The sequence below is a fragment of the Haliaeetus albicilla genome, chromosome 2 (genome assembly GCF_947461875.1).
Source record: "Haliaeetus albicilla chromosome 2, bHalAlb1.1, whole genome shotgun sequence".
Taxonomy (NCBI): Eukaryota; Metazoa; Chordata; class Aves; order Accipitriformes; family Accipitridae; genus Haliaeetus; species Haliaeetus albicilla.
In genome coordinates, this window is record NC_091484.1 from 74,506,776 (window position 1) to 74,529,101 (window position 22,326).

At 46.4% G+C, this 22,326-nt stretch overlaps 1 protein-coding gene across 7 annotated transcripts in view; it reads right to left on the minus strand.

Annotated features, from left to right (window-relative positions):
* The window catches only part of SCN5A (sodium voltage-gated channel alpha subunit 5), a 216,362-nt gene extending 198,290 nt beyond the window's left edge, over positions 1 to 18,072 (minus strand). For 5 of the 7 annotated variants that reach the window (XM_069778259.1, XM_069778258.1, XM_069778256.1 and 2 more), the window contains exon 1: positions 17,864 to 18,072. The gene's annotated coding sequence lies outside the window, so the exon portion shown is untranslated. The remainder of the gene's footprint in view (positions 1 to 17,863) is intronic. The other 2 variants (XM_069778261.1, XM_069778260.1) reach the window with 1 other exon arrangement.
* Positions 18,073 to 22,326: the final 4,254 nt, after the last annotated feature.

Here is a 22,326-nt window from a genome sequence, read left to right on the forward strand (position 1 = left end):
GAGGTCATACAAGAGCATCGCCATACAAGTTGTGTTCTCTCTTTACACCCAATTAACTGCGTAAGGCATGCTCACACACAGTTCCTGTCCACGAAAAGCCTGAATCCAGTGCTGTCTCTTGGGGTGGGAGGTTCTCCTGCTTGGAAGGAAGCAAAAGCGAGGTGATGGGGAATGTTCTCCTAAGTGGAATTCGAGGCAGGAGCGGGAAGGTTTTGGAGAAAAAAAAAAAAGAATGGTGGTGAAGGCAGAAACTCTGGAGAGCTATGGGAGGAAAGATCCTTCATCAGGCCCCTGGAACTGGAAGGTGCGTGCTGGGGTATCTGTGGAGGTTTGAAGAGGTGGTGCACCAACTTGTTTGCTGGTGTAGGGTGCAGGGCCAACTGTCTGCTGTGCAGTTTCTACAGGACTTTGGGCATGCAATTTGCCCTCAGGTCTACCTCTGTAAAATGAGAAAACCAGAGCTCCCTGTGATAGAAAGATGCTGTCTAAATAAACACAGGGGATGTCACTTTTTGTTAGAGGTTTTTTGGTTGTTTTTTTTTTTTTTTTTTTTTTTTTTTTCTCAAGTAATTAATTTAGGTAGCATCTATCTCTTTTTCTCTTCATTGAGAACAAGTCCTTTAATTTTCCAGCCCAGTTTGGCAGTGTTCTCACATGCCCAGGTACCTCATTCAGGCGACTCAAAAGCGCCCAAGGCAAACATCACTCTCAGAGTGATCTCCACCTCCCATTCTCAAGCAGCCACAGGCTCTCCTCCCTGGAGGGATGGCCCTCTCCTCCAAAATTACAATTCCCTTTGCCTCAGCTGCTGCAGCCTTTTTTTTGGAGGATATCTCAGCCCTACCCAAGCTTTCTTGAGGGTGGTTGAACTGACAGTAACTGAAGAGCTTCCCAGTCCAATTGGGTCAGTCTTTGAGAAACTCTGCCCCTGACTCCAGCCCCACGCTTAGTCCGTTCTGCGACTTCACCCATTCTCCCCACTCAGAGAAACAAGTGACCTATCACAGACAATAAAAGCCAGGAACAGTGTTTGGACAATCAAAGCCCTGCCCTTAAAAAAAAAAACTTTTAAAAATAATGGCAAGCAACACGTATGAATACCTCCTTTGACTTAAAGCTAAACATGCCTGCTTGTGCTCACAGTACCCAACAGTAAAATCACATTGTCATCCAAAGCTTTTACCTCTGTAAAACAAATTTTTTTGCCACTTACTATAAGAAATTGCTACTTTGGTAACAAAGAAGAGGTCTTTAGATTTTCAAAATACAGACGAGGTCCCTATAGACTATTCAGGCATAAAAGTCACCATTTATCAAAAGAAGGTTTTCTCAATCTGTATTTAAGCACCTCTGAAAGAAACTGGCCTCACAACCAAGGTCTTATTGCCTGGATCAGCATTTTAAAACTGGGGGGGGGGGGGGGGCGGGCAGAGTAGAAAACTGTACCAAATGTAAAATGCTGTTAACAGTGAAGAAACTATGAAAAGCACAATAAACAGCATACGTTCACTTTAGCAATTTGAGGCTGTAGAATGGGAAAGAAGGTCAAAACTAGCAACACTAAAACACACAAAACATAATTTATATTACTAAATATACCACTTTGGTAAATGCTTAAGGCGCTACAGATAATGTTAAGACCTGTTATTTTGGCCAACGGAACAATTACAAGACAGGAGTGGTCCTGCTGATGGGTCAGGATGAATAAGAGTCTTTCCCTCACCAGCACTCTCTGCCTCATCCTTCCTCTCCCTCCTGGAGGCTCAACCTGCCAGAGGAAGAAGATGGGATGGAGTAGAACAGCCGTGGCTCAGCAGTGTGGGGAAAGGTGAGCCCGAGAAACCATCCTTTCTCCATTTCTAATTTGGATGCTGTCAGGTTTCCCATTAGGAGCAGCGGGGGATGACTCACTGCTCAATGAATCCCCTGCACACCACTGCTTGGACTGAAGCGCTCTGTACACACACGCTGAGTCCTCGACGGAGCAAAAAGAAAGCCCTGGCCTCATGTGGTGATGGGGACTGCAGAGGCATCCCTCCCTCCACCCCTCCCTGCCATCCCCCAGTACTCTGTAGGATCCAGACCGCAGCATAAGGTAGGGAGGGCTTCTGGCCTAATTCCCCAATCCTTCCAGTCCACAGCAGTGCGATAAACCAGCTTTCCCAGTGCAGGGGATGGTGTCATGCTGAGCACACCTAGGTCATGCAGTGCAGAGCCCCATTAGAGATTCCTGGACCAGCTCCAAATGAGTAAAAGCATCCATAGCACATAATACAGCAGCACACAACGATAGTAGGTCAGGTCCTAGAAGCAATAAAACCACATTAGCAGCATGTAAAACTATGCTAAGTAGCCTCTCCGATTGTGCCCTGAAAAAAAAAATAGCCTCCTCCAGTAGCTCTTTACTGCAATCACTTACACGAGCGTGATTTTTTAGGTGCACAGCAAAAGCTCTTGGGGCACGCACTGCCCCTCGGGCACAGTGGGATGGTGAGAGATGATATGGACCCTCAAGAGCTCATGCAATCAAGCACAGAGAGATACTGCTGCTCTTGCAGCAGAGCTTTCTCCTACTTGGTGTGTGACTACCTGCAAGGCGCATGGGGCAAGAGGTTTTGGGGCGCTGGAAGAAGCGATGCCTCCTTGGGGTTAAAGGTGCTCCTTTGACCAATAGTAGGGGAACCTGACTGCTTCTGAACTGAAGAAGTAGACATGTGAATCCAAGAGAAAGATTTAGAAATTCTCAAAACTAAAAATACTCTACTTCCCCAGTAAAGCCAGTGAAGCACAGCTTTCCCACCGAGCCACATTTATCATTTTTATTAATATTTATTATTACTCTCAGGGCACATAAGAAAGGTAGATAGTCCCTGCCACAATGTGCTTACAAAGAGCCTAAATTCTTTACACAGAATCCATGTTTCTTCCAAGAGACACCATCCTACAGCTGATACTAGGATGAAAGGGAACCCAGCAGAGATTGCACTTCTGTTACACATTTTTCCAGCAAATAACTGATTAAAGTTTGCATTCCAAGTACAGCTATGCTGTAGGCTTATGAAAAATCTTCTCATTTGAAAGTCATTTTCCTCCCCTGCATCTAGGACAATCAGCAGCATGAAATAGAAAATAACAATAAATAAATATGCATCAGCCCAGAGTTCATATACAAAGCCAGGAGGCCTTGTGTCTCTCGCTAAGGGACCCCAGTATCAGTGGGTTTGAGAGACTGAATTCTGATACTTTCAGTAAATGGAAAACAATCTCACCAGCTTGTAGGGATTCAATCATGATTTGGGAAGTTATTCTTCCTCCTCGTAACCCTGGGTGTTTGGCTTATTGACCCAGTGCTATAGCTCACCTCCCAGCCTGGGCTTTCCCACAGAGCAGAGGGCTTCTCCCCAAATCCTGAGTGTTTCAGCCCAGTGAGAGCGTGCTGAGGCCACTGACTGTCCCAACGATGCTGTTTTGTTGCAGTTCCCAGCTTAGGATGAAGTCAGAGAGGAGTGATTTACTGCTCGGCTGCAGAAAGACAGTGGCTGTAGGATCATGACTCTGGTTTTGACCCTGGTATCATTTTCCTAAGTTCCAGTTATGTGTGGGCTGTTAGCAGAAACACAGAAGAAAGTGGCATGATATGGCAACCACATGTCATGGGGGGAAAAGAGTATATTTGCAGTTGCCATCATATAGTATGATGTGGGAATGAACACATACCAGACCGCTCTGTATTAATGGCTGGGGGCTTGTAGCCCCCCTTAGTCTGTCCTTTATTAAAAGGGATGCACCAAGGTTTGGTGATGTGAAGCAGGTCTGTTTTGCTGAGGCTTTTTGCAGAGAAAGGATTTCACCCTTAATGAGATGTTGGGGACTTTTCTCTTCCCTAGTTTCCTAGCTCTCTCCGAATACCCGCTGCATTGTCCTTCAAATCCCTTGTTGGCCATGTAGTGCAGAGACTGTACAGTCACTCTCCCTGGGCACTGAAGGGCTCAAAAAAGTGTCTACATCCTATCCTATGTCAACCAAAATGTCTTGCACAGTGCAAAGAAATGCTGCACACACTCCATAGTGCAAAATGCTTTAAAAAAAAAAATAATAAAAGAAGTCAAGAATAATACATGTAACTCAGGAGCCAGTGATAGAGTAGAAAGACACAGTGAGAAAACTGTAGCTAGAGACATTGCTGGCCTTTTTAAGGACAAGAAGGAACTTTTCAAACACATAAGGAACCAAATGTATCCTGTAAGTACTGTCAGGTGCAACACCACGGAAAGGGCAGAAATGTCCAATACATATTTCTGTTCTGTCCTTGGGAAAAATCCATGCAATAGAGCAGTAATATGCTGAGAATGACATTCTTTCCAATTTAAGAGCGATAAAGAAGTACAATATACACCAGCTTTTTTAGCTAGACTTTCTAAATCAACAAGTCAGGATAATTGCACCCAAGAGTTACTACAGACTTGGCCAAGATGTACTCTGAATATCAATGTTGCTTTCCCAGCTATTGGGACACTGTTGTAAAGCACCAGAAGAAAACCACAGTTACGGCGGTATTTTATATGGATAAACAGAAAGATCTGAGTGACTGTCAGCCTCTCTGCTTTCTGGGCAAAAGAGCAGAATAGCTGATGCAGGGATTGGTTAATCAGGACTCAGAGGACAGTAATATAATTTGATGGGAACATTACCCCTGTAGAGCATTTCAGTTCTGATGTCCAAACACAAGGGTTATGGTGATAAATTAGAAAGGTTTAGGGAAGTATCACTAAGGACAATTACGAGCTGGAAAACAGGCTCATAGTAAATGCTTCAGAGAGCTCAATCATACAAAGAGAAAGTAAACGGATGAATCAATCACTGTACCAGCAGCACGCTTGGACAACACCAGCTACAACAATACTACTACTCCACATCTTACAGAGTACTTTGCAGTCTGTCAGAATAAGATAGAAGAAATCCAGTGGCCAGGAACTGGCACAAAAGAAATATAAATCAGCTGTAATGTGCACATTTAGAAGAAAATAATTTAACCATGGTTTACCAAAGACTGATAATTTACCAAAAACTGAAGGATGGAAAATCTATCCCCCTCAATTCCTGTTTTCTAGACGGTATGTGCTTTAGCTCAAACAACACTAATTACTAGGAGCCCTCTGCTATTCTGAAGACAGAGTAGATTATCAAGTTTTACTTTATGATTTTATAATCTCTAAATTAGAGGGTTGAGCCTAAATTTTATAGCCTTTTTTTTTTTATCCCACTACCAAATGAACAGAAAGGCACAAGCTGAAACCCCGTACTTGGACTTCAAAACACTGTGTGTCACGGTGTGTATGAAGCTCTGTTATAAAATGTGATGGGAGGGACGAGAAAGCAATCCAGCTAAAAATAAACAGATGCAATGGCAAAAAAGAACCATCACTGCAAATCTAGACAGACTCAGGGTCCCTCGCTGCAGAAAGATGGCTCAAATCTCCGCTCTTTTTCTGCTCCAGCGCCTGCCACAGCCCGGCCGCTGTCGGGGCTGCGTTACAGACAGGCAAGCGTCGCCTCGCGACACCACCTAATTGGCACCCATCCTTCCAGGGAGTGGGAGATAGTCTGCCTAAAAATAGGCTGCCTTCTGTTTTGGCTCTCCCCTCCCTCCGTCCCCCCGCAAAGGCACAGGGCTGGCGGTCCAGGGTAAAACTTCCAGAAAAGCAGCAACCTCAGCGGAAGGAGCCGGGAGGTATTTTTTTGGAGATGGAGGAGCGGGATGGGGTGTTATCAGGGTGGTGCTGAGCATCGCATGGGGGGTCCCTGCTTGACCTCCCGCTTCTGGGAAAGAGCCGTTTCCTCCACCTTTAGCACGGGAGCTGCAATCCGAGCTCCCCCAGCCTCGCTGGAGGTGCAGGGACAGAACGGAGCCACAGAGCCCGTCCCTGCCCGCCGGGATGCTGTCCCCAGCCGACCCACAGCCACAGCAAAGCAGCTGAGCTTGACTTTCGTGGCAGCTCCCCTGTTGTTCGCTGCTCGGAAGCTCTCTCCAGCCATCCCGTTATTCTGTGGAGGCCTTTGCTCCAACAGTCCGTGCAATTTCTGGTTCACGGAATCAGTATTTACAGGCAGCAAAGCCTCGCAGGACAGTTTTTAATAGGAATTTCATTGACATTGAAGATCCTCGTAGGACTTTGATGAACACTTGAACTTTAGTCTGACATTTAAGTGCCTAAAACTCTGTATGAGGCCCAAATTAAGAGATCTTATACTCTGCTATTGATGCTTTCTCTCATATGCAGCTCTACGAAGCTCCTGAACATCAGTAACATTTCAGAAAGCATTGGTTCTGCTTTTAACTGGATACGTCAAGTCAAAATCAATAAGAGATTGATCTCAATTCTGCTTTTTTTAAAATTTCTTTTTAGCGTACAGTTCAGCAACCAAAGTGAAGAACTGCAGTCAATGAAGCTAACATGCTTTGTAGCAAAGCTACCACCCAGCTTATAAGACATTTTGCAAAGTTTCCCAAGCTCATAAAGGCAACTGTGTAAATAATGTCACTTATTGAATTCTGTGGAGTGCTCTAACAGCAAGACTGATGGGTAGCCTAATACATTGTGTAGTTGCTATAAGCAATAATCTCCCATGCTAATCACAACTTTCGCATTTATTAACATTATAGGAACCTCCTGGAAGAAATCACGTACCGGGGAACCATTCAAACATATGCAAAGCTAGCTATGACTGTAAAACCAGCTTTCAAACTGGCATTGGGAAGAACATATCCAACATATTGTACATCCCACAGACCTAAATGTGCTGGGTGCTGCTTTCTGAGTCCTGCTTTGGGCCACTTGGTCCTGCAAACCACTGTGCATGTCCTGCTGCCACAATTTAAAATGAGCATGAAGTGAAGGTGCTCTGCCTTCAAGGTGAGATCCTGGCCCACTGAAGTGAGAGGAGAAAATGCCCTCGCAAGAGCATTTCTCCGCGTGTTGCTGCTCAGCTTGTTTCCTGCCTGAGCAGGACTTTGGGTTAACATTGAGGAGGCATAACTTGACACAGTCACAAAAATTAAGGCAGTGTTACTCCCCAGCCACCCCCAGAGACCATCTCACCATAAAACCAGTACAGTTGGCACAATCCCCACCTTGGAAAATAAACCTAGGAACCACGGGGCCAATGGGGCCAGTTGTTGGCGACTCTATGGCCATGCAGCGCTGGTCAGCAGCACTCCCTGCTTTACAAAGCTGCTGTCGGTCCAGGGATGAGAAGCTGAAAATGAAGGTGCCCAAGGGGAGCGCACGGGATGAGGAACCTCCCTGGAAGGGCTCTCCCACGCACAGGGAAATATCCTCTGCGTTTTGGGGCACAAGGGTTGCTGGAGCTGATGGGGACAATGCTGACGGTCTCTCCAAAGTGTGTTTTAAAACACCTTCCTCCTGGTCCTGGCAGACAAGCAGCCCTCCAAAATAACCTCTCTAACAGAGATAAAGCTTCTCAGCTAGGCCACCCACCACAAACCACATCAAGGGCACTAGCTTGACATTAATATATACCATTTTCAGCACTGGGTGTGCACATGCCTCTGTTTTCCCTGACTTCTTGCAACCTTTCGATCTCCAAAGTAATGGTGCATGCAGTTCCCTCCTGCTCCTTTCCTCCTAGAGGCAGCTTGGCCAGAAAGGACACTGCAGAGAACTGGGCACAGCTCGTTACATGCCTCTGCACTAGATCTGCTTATGACAACCTCATGATGGTTCCCAGCCTCGCGCCATCGTGATTTATCATTTGGGGTCAGAAGACCCTGTTTCTGTTCATCAAGAAAAAGGCAGCCAGCATGCATGCATGTCGCTCCCCTAGCAAGATGCTTAAGGAAGATGACTCTACGCCAATTATTAGCTCAGAAAGCCACGCAATACATGGGGAAAAAAAACCATTTTGATCTGCAGTCGACTGCAGAGGGTGGGCTTGATTTATCAGGGAAGGCAAAAGCTGTTGCCGAGCTGGGCGAGGAGGAGGAGCCCGCTGGTGGCTCTCAGCCACCTCCATGCTCCTTTGTTCCCGGGGCCATGCTGGCCGCAGGCCAGTCCCCGCTGTGGGCTGTGTTAATCTGCGCTGGCCATGGGTGCCTCCCAGGAGGCTCGGTGGCAGCTGGGGATTACTGGGGTCAGGGACACCCTCCATTTTCCCTTCCTCGTACCACTCGCAGCGATGGTCAGGCCAAGGGCTGGGGGAGAAAGAGCCGCAGCCTTGTTGCGAGGTATCCTCAGCGTATCCCCTGCTGCCTTTTAGCCCGGTTTGCACCAGTTTCTTGCAATAGCTGGGCACGCATGTCCCATCTGTTCCCAGCAAAAGGGGAAGTATTCAACTGGTGGAGCTGGAAATTGCATTTTCTATAGCCCTGCTTCATTCCTGATTTGTTTATACACATATATAAATAAAATTTATATTTTCTACACATATGCATATATATGGTTATTAATCCATGGCTGATGCCCATAAGTGGGCAGCAGTGCCAATACAAACATCCCCCAGGCACACAGGGAGACTCAGATATAACAGCATGCGGAGCGGGATTAGAGCAGGAGGACCACAGTCCTCTGGGACATCATCTTTGTCCCTCTTTCACCTCCTCCAGTCTTTCGACAGGACCACAGGCTCTCTCACAGCTGGGGGCACCTTTGGTCCCTGACTCCTGACACCCACTCCTCAGCAGGTGGCACATGCAGACCTATCCACAGCCTCCTGAAGCCAACGGGGAGCTTTGGTGGGTCTGGATCAGGCACTACATTCATATGATGGAGCCTTTTGAGATGTGATCTCAAAAGAGGCTGACATCCCAGGGCTTTGTTTCCAAGTTGCCTTTAAAACGATACAGTTATAGCCTACATCTGGCATTACCTGATCTCATGAACCTGGTTGATGTAGGTTAAGCAGTCACTGGCCTGGCAACAGGACACTAAACATAAAATACAATATGGTATAACACAATAGAAATTCTGTGAACAACCCACGTTATCTAAGTAATCTGCTTCCCTATGGATCTCTGGTGGATTCATTGCTGTGTGGTATGTGGCTGAGTCACCCTAAGTCACTTTCTTACATATGACACTCCTTTGAGTATCTCTACTGTCTATCCAGGAACATCCTTTGACAGCACTTGCAAACCCCAGATATCTTTTAGTCCTGAACCTCTGAATCAAATTGCCCAGCGGGTTCAAAAGCTACAGGATAGGACAGATGCGTAATGAGAGCAATGGTAAACCAACTGAGAAGCCCAGCAACAAAAGATGATTTTCTATGGTTTGTGCAATGAATGACTGAATAAATAGAAAATCAGAATTTCCTGTGCAACAAAGTAATTATGCTATTTCCTTCTTATATTTAACCAACCCAAGCGCTAAAGGGATACAAAAGACATTACATCTGGCATAATAGCTAATCAAAAAACACCTAAAAGACAACTTTAGAAAATTCTGGGGAGAGAATGATGTTTCAAAGTGTAATGCCAGATCCGAAGAAGTCAAAAGAAGCTTTACCTTTGGCTTCACCGGGCTTTGGATCAGGCCCTTAAAATAGTTCTGGAAATGTTCCAGAAAACTTATTTCAGCTACATGTAAGCTCTGAGCTTTGCAGCTATTCAGTAATTTTCACTGTTAGTGTTAAACTGTCCAGGGGACTTTTATGCTTGTAAACAAATCCTCCATCGCCCTATGTTGCTTTTACTTTGATGCTGCATCACTGACTTCGATAAACAGTCTCCTGATTCACCCTGTTATGAGACAGCGAGCAGAATTAGGCACCAGAGATGTGTCTAAAAGCCTTGGTTTCAGGTTCTGAACATCACTTTAGCTAATTAATAAAGGAAAACCACAGCCCAGAAACTTTCAATGTTTTCAGACCATAACCTCATATTCAGCCACTTGCTCTGTTCCCAGGACTCTAGAGTCACCAGGTCTTTTTCTTTTTTTTTTTTTTTATTATTGTTATTATTATTTTGGGGGTCTTTTTTGCCTTTCTCCGTATTTCTTTAGAAAAGGCAATGCGTGACTCAGTGCAGTGTTTCTAGGTTCTTTCTGGCCTGCCCTGAAAAGCAGCTAAAAAGCAGAGAGCTTTGCCGGGTCCTGACTATTGAGCTCACAACACAGAGAGCAAGCCCTGCCAGCCCAGCACCGCTCAGATTTCACAACACGGGGAAAACCCGGGGAAAGCTGGAGGAATCTTTTAACGAAAAGAACAATTTTTCACAGATCTAACAGCACACGAGGAGCAGTGCTGCATTTCACAGCTACAGAAGAAAGCAAGTTCTCCAAGGCAGCCAGAAGGACATCTGTACACCTTGCAGATAGATGCTCGTTCAGACACCGTGTGGTCATGACACAACATTTGGGGGTCGTCAAGTTCAGGCAGCTTCGTAGAAAAGCAGACTCAACGTAACTCAAACAAAACTTTCACTAAGGGCAAAGGAAGCCAAGAACTCAGAAACTTTTCTACCCCAATTTCATCTTCCCGTGAAGAATTCAGAGCCTTGATTCAAAGCTGCCTGGACCCAGCAGGAATAGGAGCACAGCGGACCTACAGAAAATTTGTTCTCGACTAAAGTAATAAAGTACTTCTTTAGCTAATGTACTACTACAGAAGTATCAAGAAAGAACGGGACAAGGGGGAAAAAGCACAGAGACGATTTATTCTGCCTTTTTCTTCCATATTCATATGTTGATTCCTTTTTTTTCCTTTTAGTTATGACGTATGGTTTCATAACAACTATTTACTTTTCTCTCTTTATCTAACAGCTGTCTGCTGAGAACGATGGAAAAATAAACTAAACATGTTAAAAATGAGAGAAACTATTCATATGCAATGTATAATTGCATGCTATATTTAAATCTTCGTACATTATCTTTCAAATTATATTTAGTTTCAACAGGAGGGGGAAAAAATTCCCCCTTACTTTCTAAAATTAGCAATGGAATTTGTGTATTGTTTTCAAATACAACCACTCTTCCTCAGAAACTTTTGCCAAGGAATAATTAATGGTTGGAGACAGGGAATCTGACTACATCGGATGTATTTTGACATTGGCCCACCTAGAGCAAAAAAACGGGGAAGTCCTCAGGGAAAGGGCTGTGTAAATCTGGATTAGCTCCGCTGAAGCCAAACGAATCAATCTGGATTTATGCTGGTGGAGCCGAGAGGAGGATTCACCCCTCCGTTTGACGGACGCAGGGAAGAAAAGAGCTACAAGGACTTCAGCAAACAGGGGGAACTTTGCCACGCGCTGCAACTCTGAAGGGGTTATTTCCTAAGGGACGCACAGCACAAGCCGGCGGCAGCCCCTGCGCTCACATGGATGGGAATTACACGCGCGCATCGAGGGAGATTAGACCTCTCGACGTGAAACACTGTTGAAAAGAGATAAAAGGGAAAAAAAAAAAAATTAAGATACTTGCAGCACTTTCCAGACCCTCTTGCCGCAGACACCGCTGGCAGCGCCTCCGGCCCCTCCAGCAGCACGGGAACCGCGCGTAGCTCGATGTCGGAGGCTGGAAACGGGGCTGGGGAGGCAGTGGAGACGATGTGCTCGGCCCTGGGGAGGGAGAGGGGGGGTGGCTGCGTCACGCCGCCGTGTTGGCTGTACTAATATGGGGAGCAGCGGCGGCCAGAAATCCTCGTCCGGAAGGAAAGGACAACCCCTGTAACGTGAGAGCCGGCGCGGGCCAGCGAAGCGGGGGGCAGACATGCGACCGTGGGGGGCTTCGGAGGGTTTAGGACTTCCCCGGGACAAGAGGACGGCACCGTCGGCCGCATCCGACATGGCAGGCGGAGGAACGGGTTTCGGGTGCCGGGGGGTCCCTTCCCCGCAGCACCCAGCTCTATTAAACGTGGCATAATTACCCTGTTATAATCAGGCAGGTATTTTAAAGAGGCTTTAGTGTGATTTTATAATTGTGCGTTATGTAACAGCTACTAACGTGTCAGGCCTCAGACAACGCTAAATGCCTGTCTACAGGTCAGGCTGTAATACTTTAATGATGTGTTCGAGCGGTTCAGTCTGGGCTTAAACCCTCTCGTTATCGTGCCCTCCCTTTCCACCCCCGTCCCGGTCCGGAGGCTTGGGCTGCAACTCCAGTGAGGCAGCCGCGCACGGAGATTCCTCCCGTCACCGAAAGCCTCCCTCTAACATTTCTCTCCATAGCCCCCTGCCCGCTTTCGGTGGCTATATCATGGGGAAAAACGAAAACTTCAACACAGAGTCGCTCCTCTTTACGAGCTTTACATGACGGTGAGCCACTTTTAGTTTATTTAATCATCACTTTTTTTTAAAGTTCATGTTTTTCAGGATTTCCCAGGGGCAGCGTCTGCCCTTGTACAGCCCGGCAGCAGAGATGCTCCTCAGAGGACTGAAATGGGCTGACAGCAGGGCATAAAATCTGAGCTGGCTCCTACAGGGGTGAATGTTTGCTCACTGAAAACCACTAGAAATGATCCCTCTGTGCTGTCCTGGTTTGGTTACCCAGGACCAAGCGGGCACCTGGTTCTGTAAAGCCAGAGCCGTGATGCACGCACAGCTTGTTAGACCCGGCGTGCTGCAAGCCAGATGTATTCAGCCACCGAGACACTAACAAAACTGCCCATTTCTTTGGATAAAGTGACTGTTTCATTACGACACTAGAAAGAATCTTGGAAAAATCCCTTTATAAATAATACAGTCTTTGAGAATGGATTTTGGCCTAAAAAGTTAATATCTAATCTATCTCCAGCTAACGGGTCTTGAAGGAATTTGTTCAGGGGGCAAGTTTTTCCATAAGTTCTTATTACATAGATTTTCTAATTTTCTCTAAAGCCTTTAGAAACAGCAAAAAAAGTCCCACAACTCCCCCCTTCCAAGAGCCCTCCAAAGCCTCAAAATCTGGCTTATTGGTCAGAATCAGCCTGCAAATGCCATGAATATTGAGAGGGACTCCTTGCTTCTAGCACAGACACCTTACTGGTGCCCACGGTCTGCGTTGTTGCCTAGCTTTTATACACTTAAAAATGAACCTGACACCAATAAGGCCTTTTAAATATCCCATACTAATATTGGAGTTGGATTAAAATTAATAAAGCATAGCTTGCAGATATCTTTCAATTGATAACTTGGATGCAGAGCAGTTTTAGTACCTTAGGAATCCAGCAAGCTCTAAAAAGCATCTATAACCTGTTGGTAGGGCTCTCAGCATTGCAGCAGAAAGCCTCTTTGGCAGAAGTTTAGTGAACCAGGAAAGTTCAATTCAAGCTGAAAGATGAACTAAATAATCTGGTAAAGAATGGGCTTATTTTTTCCAAGATAGAAAAGAAAATCTTCTCATTTTAAAAGTAAATAAAAAAAGGCAAAGGGAAAACTCAGAGCTTAACAGAATTTTTAATTTTTCTGTATGCTTTGGTAAAACATTATTATTTGATGTGTGGTATCTCTAAATTTAAAAAGTTCTTGCAATATTATGATAAAAATAAAAAGCAGCCAATCATGTCATGCAGAATTGTGATTAAAAACGGCTTTGTTCATTAAAAAGAGCAGGGAGGCATGTTTTTTGCCAGAAAAGAGATCTTTTGACATCAATGAAAATTTTGCACACACAAGACTCACAAGGTGACCTCCTCATAGGAGGCCAAACCGCACCTCCTCAAAGGTGGGTGTGTTAGAAGAGAGGGAATTTTTGTGGTTCATTTGCCGTCTTTCCTGGGAATATGCCTCCGTGAACTGGGACTGATAAGAAACCTAAAAAGAAGGGGTACAAATGGCGATCACGACAGCTGATACTACATGCATTTAACAAAGCCAGTGTGTCCACTCTGTCCCCAGCCTTCTTCGGGACTGGGATGGGGATAACTTTGGTAAATGTCTCCTCGTTCTTCTCCCAGATTCAAATCTGAACAGCTCTACAGTGGGATCTCACCTACTGCAACCAGGCAGCCCACAGCTGGTCCAGTAACACCATCCCAGAACGAGTGGGAAATCAATAAGGAAACGCTATTAATCCAAGGGAAAGAAAGTAAGGGTGACCACATCACCTGCAGCTACGATTAAAGGAAGTCACTCGCTGTATAATGGAGCAAAAGGATCCTCCACAACAAACTTTCTAAACTACCTGGGTCTCTTCGGTGACACAAAAACCGCAAGAAGGAGAGAGGGGTTAGGGACATTCCAGTTCTGGAAAAGTTTTCTTTTCCTCATTATTAGTAACTCTAATTACTTTGAAAGAAGAGCAATGAGATAAATCCTGCAGAGCCAGAAATGTGACCTGATTTCCTTCCTGATTTAGAAACTGTCACTTTGCAAGAGAAACCCAAAGAGACAGAGCCAGGTCAAAGAGGGCCCATCAGTTTGGTTTGCAGAGTAAATAATAAACCAAGATCAATAGAAATATAACCGGCGTTTTCTTTTGGTAGATGTTCATAAGGACGATGTTATTTAAAAGATAAATAAACACTTGTTTATCTGAACAGTTTGCAGTCATACATGACACCATGGAAGAGATATTCACTATAAGCAAACAGGAATATACCTGACTGACTTTATGTATTTTCCTCTAGGTTAGATGGTAAAAGTGAGAAGCAATGACAGAATTTAAAATATAAATTGCTTCACACTATGATTAAGGCCCTACCTCAAGACAGCACGTAAACACAAAGCAGAAAAGTCAAGCATGTACTTAAAAGTGATGCTGCTTCTGTGATACCTGAGTTTTATTTAACAGAACTGAGAAATTACTTGTTGTCACCTTTTAACTATCAGAGCTATAATTTTCCAAAGTAATTCTTGAGGACGATTGGAGACAACTTACAAGGTAGTAATTTTCAGGAAGAACTGAGCACCCACCCTCTGAAAACAACAGGTCTCTTCTATGTTTTTCAAATTGAGCTTCCAAAAACTAAGGCATCTGAGGTGATAACAGATAATAAAAAACCTGTTCCGTCTGAAAAGCATGACCAGGATTTCCGAACAACCGCCAACATGCTTTAATATGCAACCCGAAATGTTCTTTACTCACATACATACACAGAGCATTCCTTCAAGATACTGAACAGAAAATGGTAATGAGAGAGAAGAGAGAAGAGAGAAGAGAGAAGAGAGAAGAGAGAAGAGAGAAGAGAGAAGAGAGAAGAGAGAAGAGAGAAGAGAGAAGAGAGAAGAGGTCAATCCCTGTCTAATATCATAAGTAGGATCTTTTAAAGAAATTAAAACTAACTGTATTTCATAAATCTTCCATGCCCGTCAGGATGTCATTTCCTATCAGGACATTTTTAAATATAATTTTGACAACACATTTAAATCAAGAATACAGCAACTACTCAACGTTTTCCTGTAGCCTGTAAAAGTCCTAGGAGGTGTCAGCTGGTGCCACAGGTGTTAGTCCTTCATAGCAAGAACTGAGGCCAGTTTCTGATTCAAGCCAGGAATATAATGTTTTCAACTCGGTTGCAGTTTTAAAGTCTGTACCCGTAAGCTGTCATTCAGAGTCAGGAAGCCTCATGGTCTACATACACCCTTCATGGTCAAGGTATTTAGGCTACATACCCAATGATGCAACCGAATACCTTTGTGAGCTCTGACGAATGATTGAGGGTATGAAACAATATCAGTTCTCTACCATACTGTACAGAGTTTTTGCATGCTTTAAATCTGCAGGACTCCTCACAGCATAAACTACTTCTCCGTGCAAACACAGGCATTACACTCTGACCCTTTGTGTTTGTAAAACCCTTTGAGAGTCTCAGACAGAAGTACAAAGCTGCATTATGAATGGATTCAGAGCAAGTGTCGAGAACTGAGAAAAAACACATTACAACATCGAACTCCACTCACATATAAGTTAGGTAACATATTCATCTATGATTATTTCTGGCAATACTGTGATCTGCCTCATACCAAAGCTTACATAAACTCCACTACTTAAGGCTGAGACCTTTTGGCACATTAATCTAAAAATATCACAACTTGCAGGACAGGCTTCCATTGCTTAAATGTTGAGACACTTGCCCCCAAAAGACATGCTTTTTTTCTTAAGGACCCTCTGTTTCTGAAGCTGTCTGTCAACCGTGTTTGCCATTTGAAAAGGCTACACCAGAAAAAAAAGAAATGTTACCAAAATCAGTGAAAATCACTCCAATCCCATTTGCATCATTCCCATCCCGTCCTGACACTGGGCTCCCCTCAACTTTTTTGGAACCAGATGTCTCATCGGAGGCAATGCACTCAAACCAACAGCAGCGACACTCTCAGAAACACCACTTTCTTGGTCCATTAGAATAAGGGGGTTTCACTCCTCACTGCCTCACAGCTCTGACCTTTCCAATTCTCTGCCACCAAAAGCTTATAGGATCTGCCGGATCCATCTGCGGCTCCACCTGGCCCGCTTTCCCACGCCAAAATGACGGATCAAATATACGTGTCTGAAAACACATCCCTGCTTTCTCTTCCTACCACCCGGGCGGGAACCTCCTCTCCCCCCCCCCCCCCCCCCGCTCCCGGTTTCAGCCGAGAGGAAGCCTCCAAGACCACTTCTGCAAAGCCCCGAAATCCTGGGAAATCGCAAGAAAATGAACTTCAGCACCTTGGACAGGACACACGGACGGAAAATCGCCGAAATCGGCTCATCGGCCCTGAAAACGCTGCGCCTGGACGTGACCCTCTAGGACACATCTGCGGGCCTGTTTATTTTTAGTATTGACAAATCCTCTTTGAATCGCCGCGTTTATTCCACCATCCACCCTGTATTTTGGGAAGAGCTGTTCACCAACCCGGCGGTGGGAGAAATCGGGGCCAGCAGCTCCGGATCCGACGCCTGTCTGCGGGATCAGCGGCTGCCCCAGTTGCAACTGGAAAGGCTCGGCTCAAGCACTCACAAAGCTCAGCTTATCCTTTCCAGGCAAAACAAGACCTGTTGCTGTAGGTGTGCGTGGCTCGTGCATTTCTCCGCTTCCTAGAAGCTCATCTCCACCTCCTCACCCAAATCTCCAGGAAAAACGAAATTAAAAGCTCTGATTTATTCCCATTGCAGCCCCACTTCGGCTGCATAAGTTTTGCTTTAATTCAGCTTTCGTTCTGTCCTACAGTGCTCCCAGTATGTCACTGCTCCCCTCGGGGCTGCCTCAATAAAATCACGATCACCTTGCCGGACCGCAGCACAGCTCTCCCTGTTTATTCTGTTATTTGCACAAGCCCAGTCGAGTTTTTAATTTGTGCTGCTAAAAACTCCAAACATTTTAAGCAGAGGTATTCTACAAGCAGCTCTGAGGCAAGCGGTGCCCATTAAGATACACGCTTAAAATATGTCAGTTCTTAAAATAAGTAATACCAGTAATACTCTCATGATACAGGAGAACGGCACATTTTCCCTGCTACCACAGAAATCCCTGCTCCAGTTCATTTCTTCCCTTCCAAACGTGCCACTAAATTACCACTCCAACACATCTGACGCCACATGACATTACCGAACGATTCACGGAGTCTTTTTCTCTGTCGTTCTTTCTTTCTGGCACTTCTGCGAGAAGCGAGACGGAAACTAGACAGTTTCCCTGCCGGAGTTCCCCTTCAACGGCAAAACAGATCCATCCTTCTCTATCCTCCGGTCTTACACCCCGGCACAAGCTTTGCTGAGCCAACTTCTCCCTCCTCCAGCCCCCGGCAGCCCCTCCGCCACCCTGCCCGGACAGGGCGGTCGCGGTCCCCCCGCCTCCAGGGGAAAGTTTGGGGAAGGGAAAAACCCCGGCACTACCCATTCCTCCTCCACGACACGCTCGGAACCGGACGTCTTTTTGGTTTCTTTTTCCTCTTTTTCTTTTTTATTATTATTATTTTATTAACAAGCAAACAAAAAAAAAAAGAGAAACTTACATCGGTTTATTTAATTTTTCCTGCTAAACCATGAGTCCCAGAGCCACTTCATTGTATCCACAGAGTTTTAGTCCCCGAGCGGTACCGTCCCGCGGGAAGGGCCCGGTTGCCGGGCGCGGAGGGCGCATGGCTCGGAGCCGCCGCGCCGTCTGTGCGGCTGCCGCGGGAGCGCAGCCCCGGCCGGGCGGCTGGGGGGGGAGAGGGGAGGGGGAGAGCGGAGGGAGGAGGAGGAGGAGGAAGAGGAGGAGGAGGAGGAGGGAGGGAGGAGGCACCGCCCGCCCCTCCCCGCCCCGCCCGGCCGGGCCCGCAGTGCCCCCTGCCGGCAGTGGGGGGGGGGGGAGGAAGAGGAGGAGGAGGAGGAGGGATGAGCGGGGGCGCAGGGGGAGGAGAAGAATGGGGAGGGGGGAAGCGGGATGGGGAAGCAGGAGGGGGGAAGCGGGATGGGGAAGCAGGAGGGGGGAAGCGGGATGGGGAAGCAGGAGGGGCGAAGCGGGATGGGGAAGCAGGAGGGGCGAAGCGGGATGGGGAAGCAGGAGGGGCGAAGCGGGATGGGGAAGCAGGAGGGGCGAAGCGGGATGGGGAAGCGGGATGGGGAAGCAGGAGGGGGGAAGCGGGATGGGGAAAGGAAGGGGAGTGGGTAGGGAGGAAGGATGGAAAAGAAGGCAGGAGAGGGGATGAGGGAGGGCGCAGGAAAAAGATGGGAGGAAGAAGACGGGGAAGAAAGGGGGAAGGAGCCACGTTGGTGGCTGGGGGTTGCCACAGGTGCTTGGAAAGAGGGTTCGACCAGGGCTGAGGTTGGGCACAGCGGGGGGAAGGGGGTAGGTGAGAAGTGTCCCAAAAAGCCAGACCCTCTGATCACCCCCGGCTGACCAAACCCACCCAAGACCTCCTGCAGCCGCCTCTCCCCCGTGCCTCACACCTTGCCGGGGTCACGCTTACAGCGCAGCAACTCCGCTGAGCGGGAACAGCGGCTTGGAGTGAAAAAAAGCTGCCCAGCATTGACTGGGAAGGGCTTAGGCAGATGCTCAGAGGTGGAGAGAGGGGTGGTGGGAGTTCGCTGGCAATATTGATGTATTTGGGGTGGTAAAAGTGGAAGAAACTTCTGAAGAACTGCAAGAAGACCTCAAAATGCTGAGCAAGGTAAAGGAGGGCGTACAGGGGAGACTGGTGTCACTTTACTGGCTCAGTGATGTGCTGTGAAGTGGCTGTTACCGCTCCCGAAAGAGAGTCCAGAGCTGTAATAAACACCCCTGTGAAAAAAGAAAGCAAGTGCTGGGAAAGGAGCAGATCACATAGGGAAAACCTGAGGGGGCTACAAAACAGCCCCAGAAATGCAGCAGTGGCCCCAGGAAGGTGGATGGAGAGCAGGTCCCCATTCAAGAACAAGTTCATGCTCAAGGAAATTATTAAGGGATTCAAAATATACAAAGACTCAGAACTGGAAAAGCAGATAATGAAGAAGCATATCATAGAGAAGAGCAGGGTGAGGAAGAGGAGGAGAGAGGGTGCAGAGAAGAGGGGGTAGAGGTCAGAGACTGGAAAACAGACTACAGATGAAGGGAGGTGGAGGAGAAGGAAGGCTAGGAAAAGCGGAGGAGGATGAACATGAGTTCCCGGCGGGATAACAGCCCGCGAAAGCCCAGAGCAGCACAGAGACACAGAAAGATGTGCAAGGTAGGAGATAAAGGAAGACAAATCCTCAGGGATTTAATCACTCAACATAAAGCTGAACAGTAGCTTTGCAAAAGGAAGGAGGTTCTCACGAGGACCCAAAGAGGACGAACACGTCTTCAACACCAGAAAGGCAAACTCCGAGTCCTTGGCAGCTCAAGCCCTGCTGTTGAACCCCTACCTCTGTGCCAGTGCATCTCTGTAGGACATCCCTACCTTCCAAAAGGAACAGCTCTTTTTCCCCAGAGTTTAATGGATTTCCAACACCATTTTATGCTCAATCAGAATGAGGAATTCAAACCAGAGCAAAAATGCTGTGTAGGGATTGTTGCCGGCCTGAGCACCAGCGAGCTGGGCTCACGCTGCTCATCGTAGCAGCACAGCCCCAGTGGAAATCCTCCACGCTGGGATGGTCATGGTATGGTCCCACCATGCAGATGCTCTCAGCACCCAGAAACACCCCCAGCTCTGGGACAGTGGGTTCAGCATCACTGGGGGGGTGCTCAGACCTGCAGAGCCTCCTACCATGGAGCCATGCCCTACATCACTTCTGAAAATGGTGCTTCTTCCCCCAAATCCCCCAAACAGCCAAAAAATAGTATCATGGGGGAACTGGGCTTGTGCAGAGACAGGACAGGTGAACCTAGTCCTTCTTCTTATGGAGGAGGAGTTAATTAATAGACTGCCTTAGCTGTGGCATAGTGCTCTCTGGGCTGATGACAGGTGAAGACGTATGCTTTGGGGTTGATTTGCATGTGTATGCATTTGAGGGAATTTGGGGGTTGATGTATCCTCACTTGTGCTCTCACAGGCCAGAGTTTGCCTCTGCAGGTTGATGTTACACAGACATTGATGGAGCTTTAACTTAAATTCAGGAATTTCATGTGGAAGTGGCCTCGGCTGCTAAAAAGAAATATTTTAGTCTCTCCCATCCAGTTCTTGCTCCACTCACAACCCTTGAATCAAGGTCCTCATGTCTGTCCTCCCTCTTTCCTCAGTAATCTCAGCAGAGACTGTCTCAGGGTTGATCACAGAAATTAAGTGGGAGTGGACAGGGGCACGGGGGGCAGCAGGGTCTCAGTGGCACAGATTTAGTGTCACAGCCAGGGAAAGGAGGAGAAAGGCACAAGCTTTCACTTACTGTCCCATCCACTGTCCCATCTCCTGTCTCTCTTTTGCAGTCTGTAATACGTAATGCTACTCCAAATTTTCAACTCTACCGCTTGTTTATGGAGGGAGGAAATACTGTTAAACCCTGGTGAAGCACCAGGAAGACCCATCTCTGTTTCATCTGTCTTTAGAAATTGAGAAATTATTCCTAATACTAGCAAATCCTCATTCCCATGATAATGAAATCAGCTCAGTCCAAACCCAGCTTACAGAAAACACAGAGCAACATTTACAAAGGAAATAAATAAGATGAATAAAAGGTAGGAAGAAGTACAGGAGGGGAAAGCTACCTGTCAAATTTATGCCATGCCAGAAGCAGGACTGAGAGGGTCCCCTATTTCCTACCCCCTAGATCAACTCACAGCCCAGAAAACTGTCCCTTCCCCTAGTTTTCAGTTCCAATATGTACACATTATTTGGGTTCTTGTTTCTAAATTGCCTCCCTTTGAGCATCACTTCAGAAGATACAGAAATGTGACCCAGGAACAAATGCTGAAGGCAGCGTTTTGGGAGTGGGTTCTGGATCTGCGCAGCATCAAACTCATGCAGCACGCAGGGAGCATCCTTGGCACAGGAGCAACTTGTAATGCAAACACTAATCATAAAGCAACCACATTAATTGGAACCCTATAGACAGACTGATCAGAGAGGAAAATTGATTAAACCTGTGCTGCCTCGCCAAAAAAATCTTCCTTTCTGCAAGAAACATTCAGGTAATGCTGGCTTACTGAATGTCTGAAAAAGTTCAGACGAGTCAGCTGAAACCAAATAAATGTGCATGTCAGGTAGAAGTAAGTACCAGCAGGAAAATAAATACTATGCGGGAGATCGGTTGATGTCATCTTTCTATTCTCTTCTCTCCCAAAAGATACCTTTTTCCCCACAAAGCAATCACTACTTGCTTAAAGGGATTGTAGACAGCAGTGCTGCTTGTAAAGACCCATTTTTTCTCCCAAGATTTTTTATAAAGCCTTTCCTTCATCCCATATCCCTACACATTTGTTGCTGCCTATTTTAAGGAAACAAAGAAATTGAAAAATGTGCAGTTCTTGAACCCTGTGAGAGTTTGGAGAACAGTTTTAGTTTAAAACACATTCTTTGTTTTTTTTCTTTAAAAAACCTTGCTTCTTTAGAAATACTTTTTCTCACGAAACTTCATTTGACAAAAAGGAAAAAAAGTATTTTTCTTCAAAATTTGAAAGGTTTTTCCCTGCCTTCCCACCCTGCTGGCACTCAATGGACTTCTTTTGACTTCCACAGACCTCGGCTTTCTATAAAGCCTTTGACGACCTGGGATAAGTGCTGTGAGAAGCTCCGTTAGCATGAGGGTCTCACACGCAAAACTCAGTTTAGCCAATACTTCCCTCTACCGGGAAAGAAAAATACTGCGGTTCGTTATAATTGCCTTTGAAATAAAGGGAGATACCAGGACAAGAAGGGTTTTCCAATCTAAAGATAAGAGGAATTTCAGGGTGGGTGGGATGAAGAAAGGGCTTCAGATTCGGGATATCACCAACACGTTGCTCATTTATTAAGCAGTCAGAAGGGTTTTGGCCATCCCATATTGACCCCAATTCAATGAGGATCCCCGCAAGCTCCCTTCCCTGTTGCCTTCCCAGCCC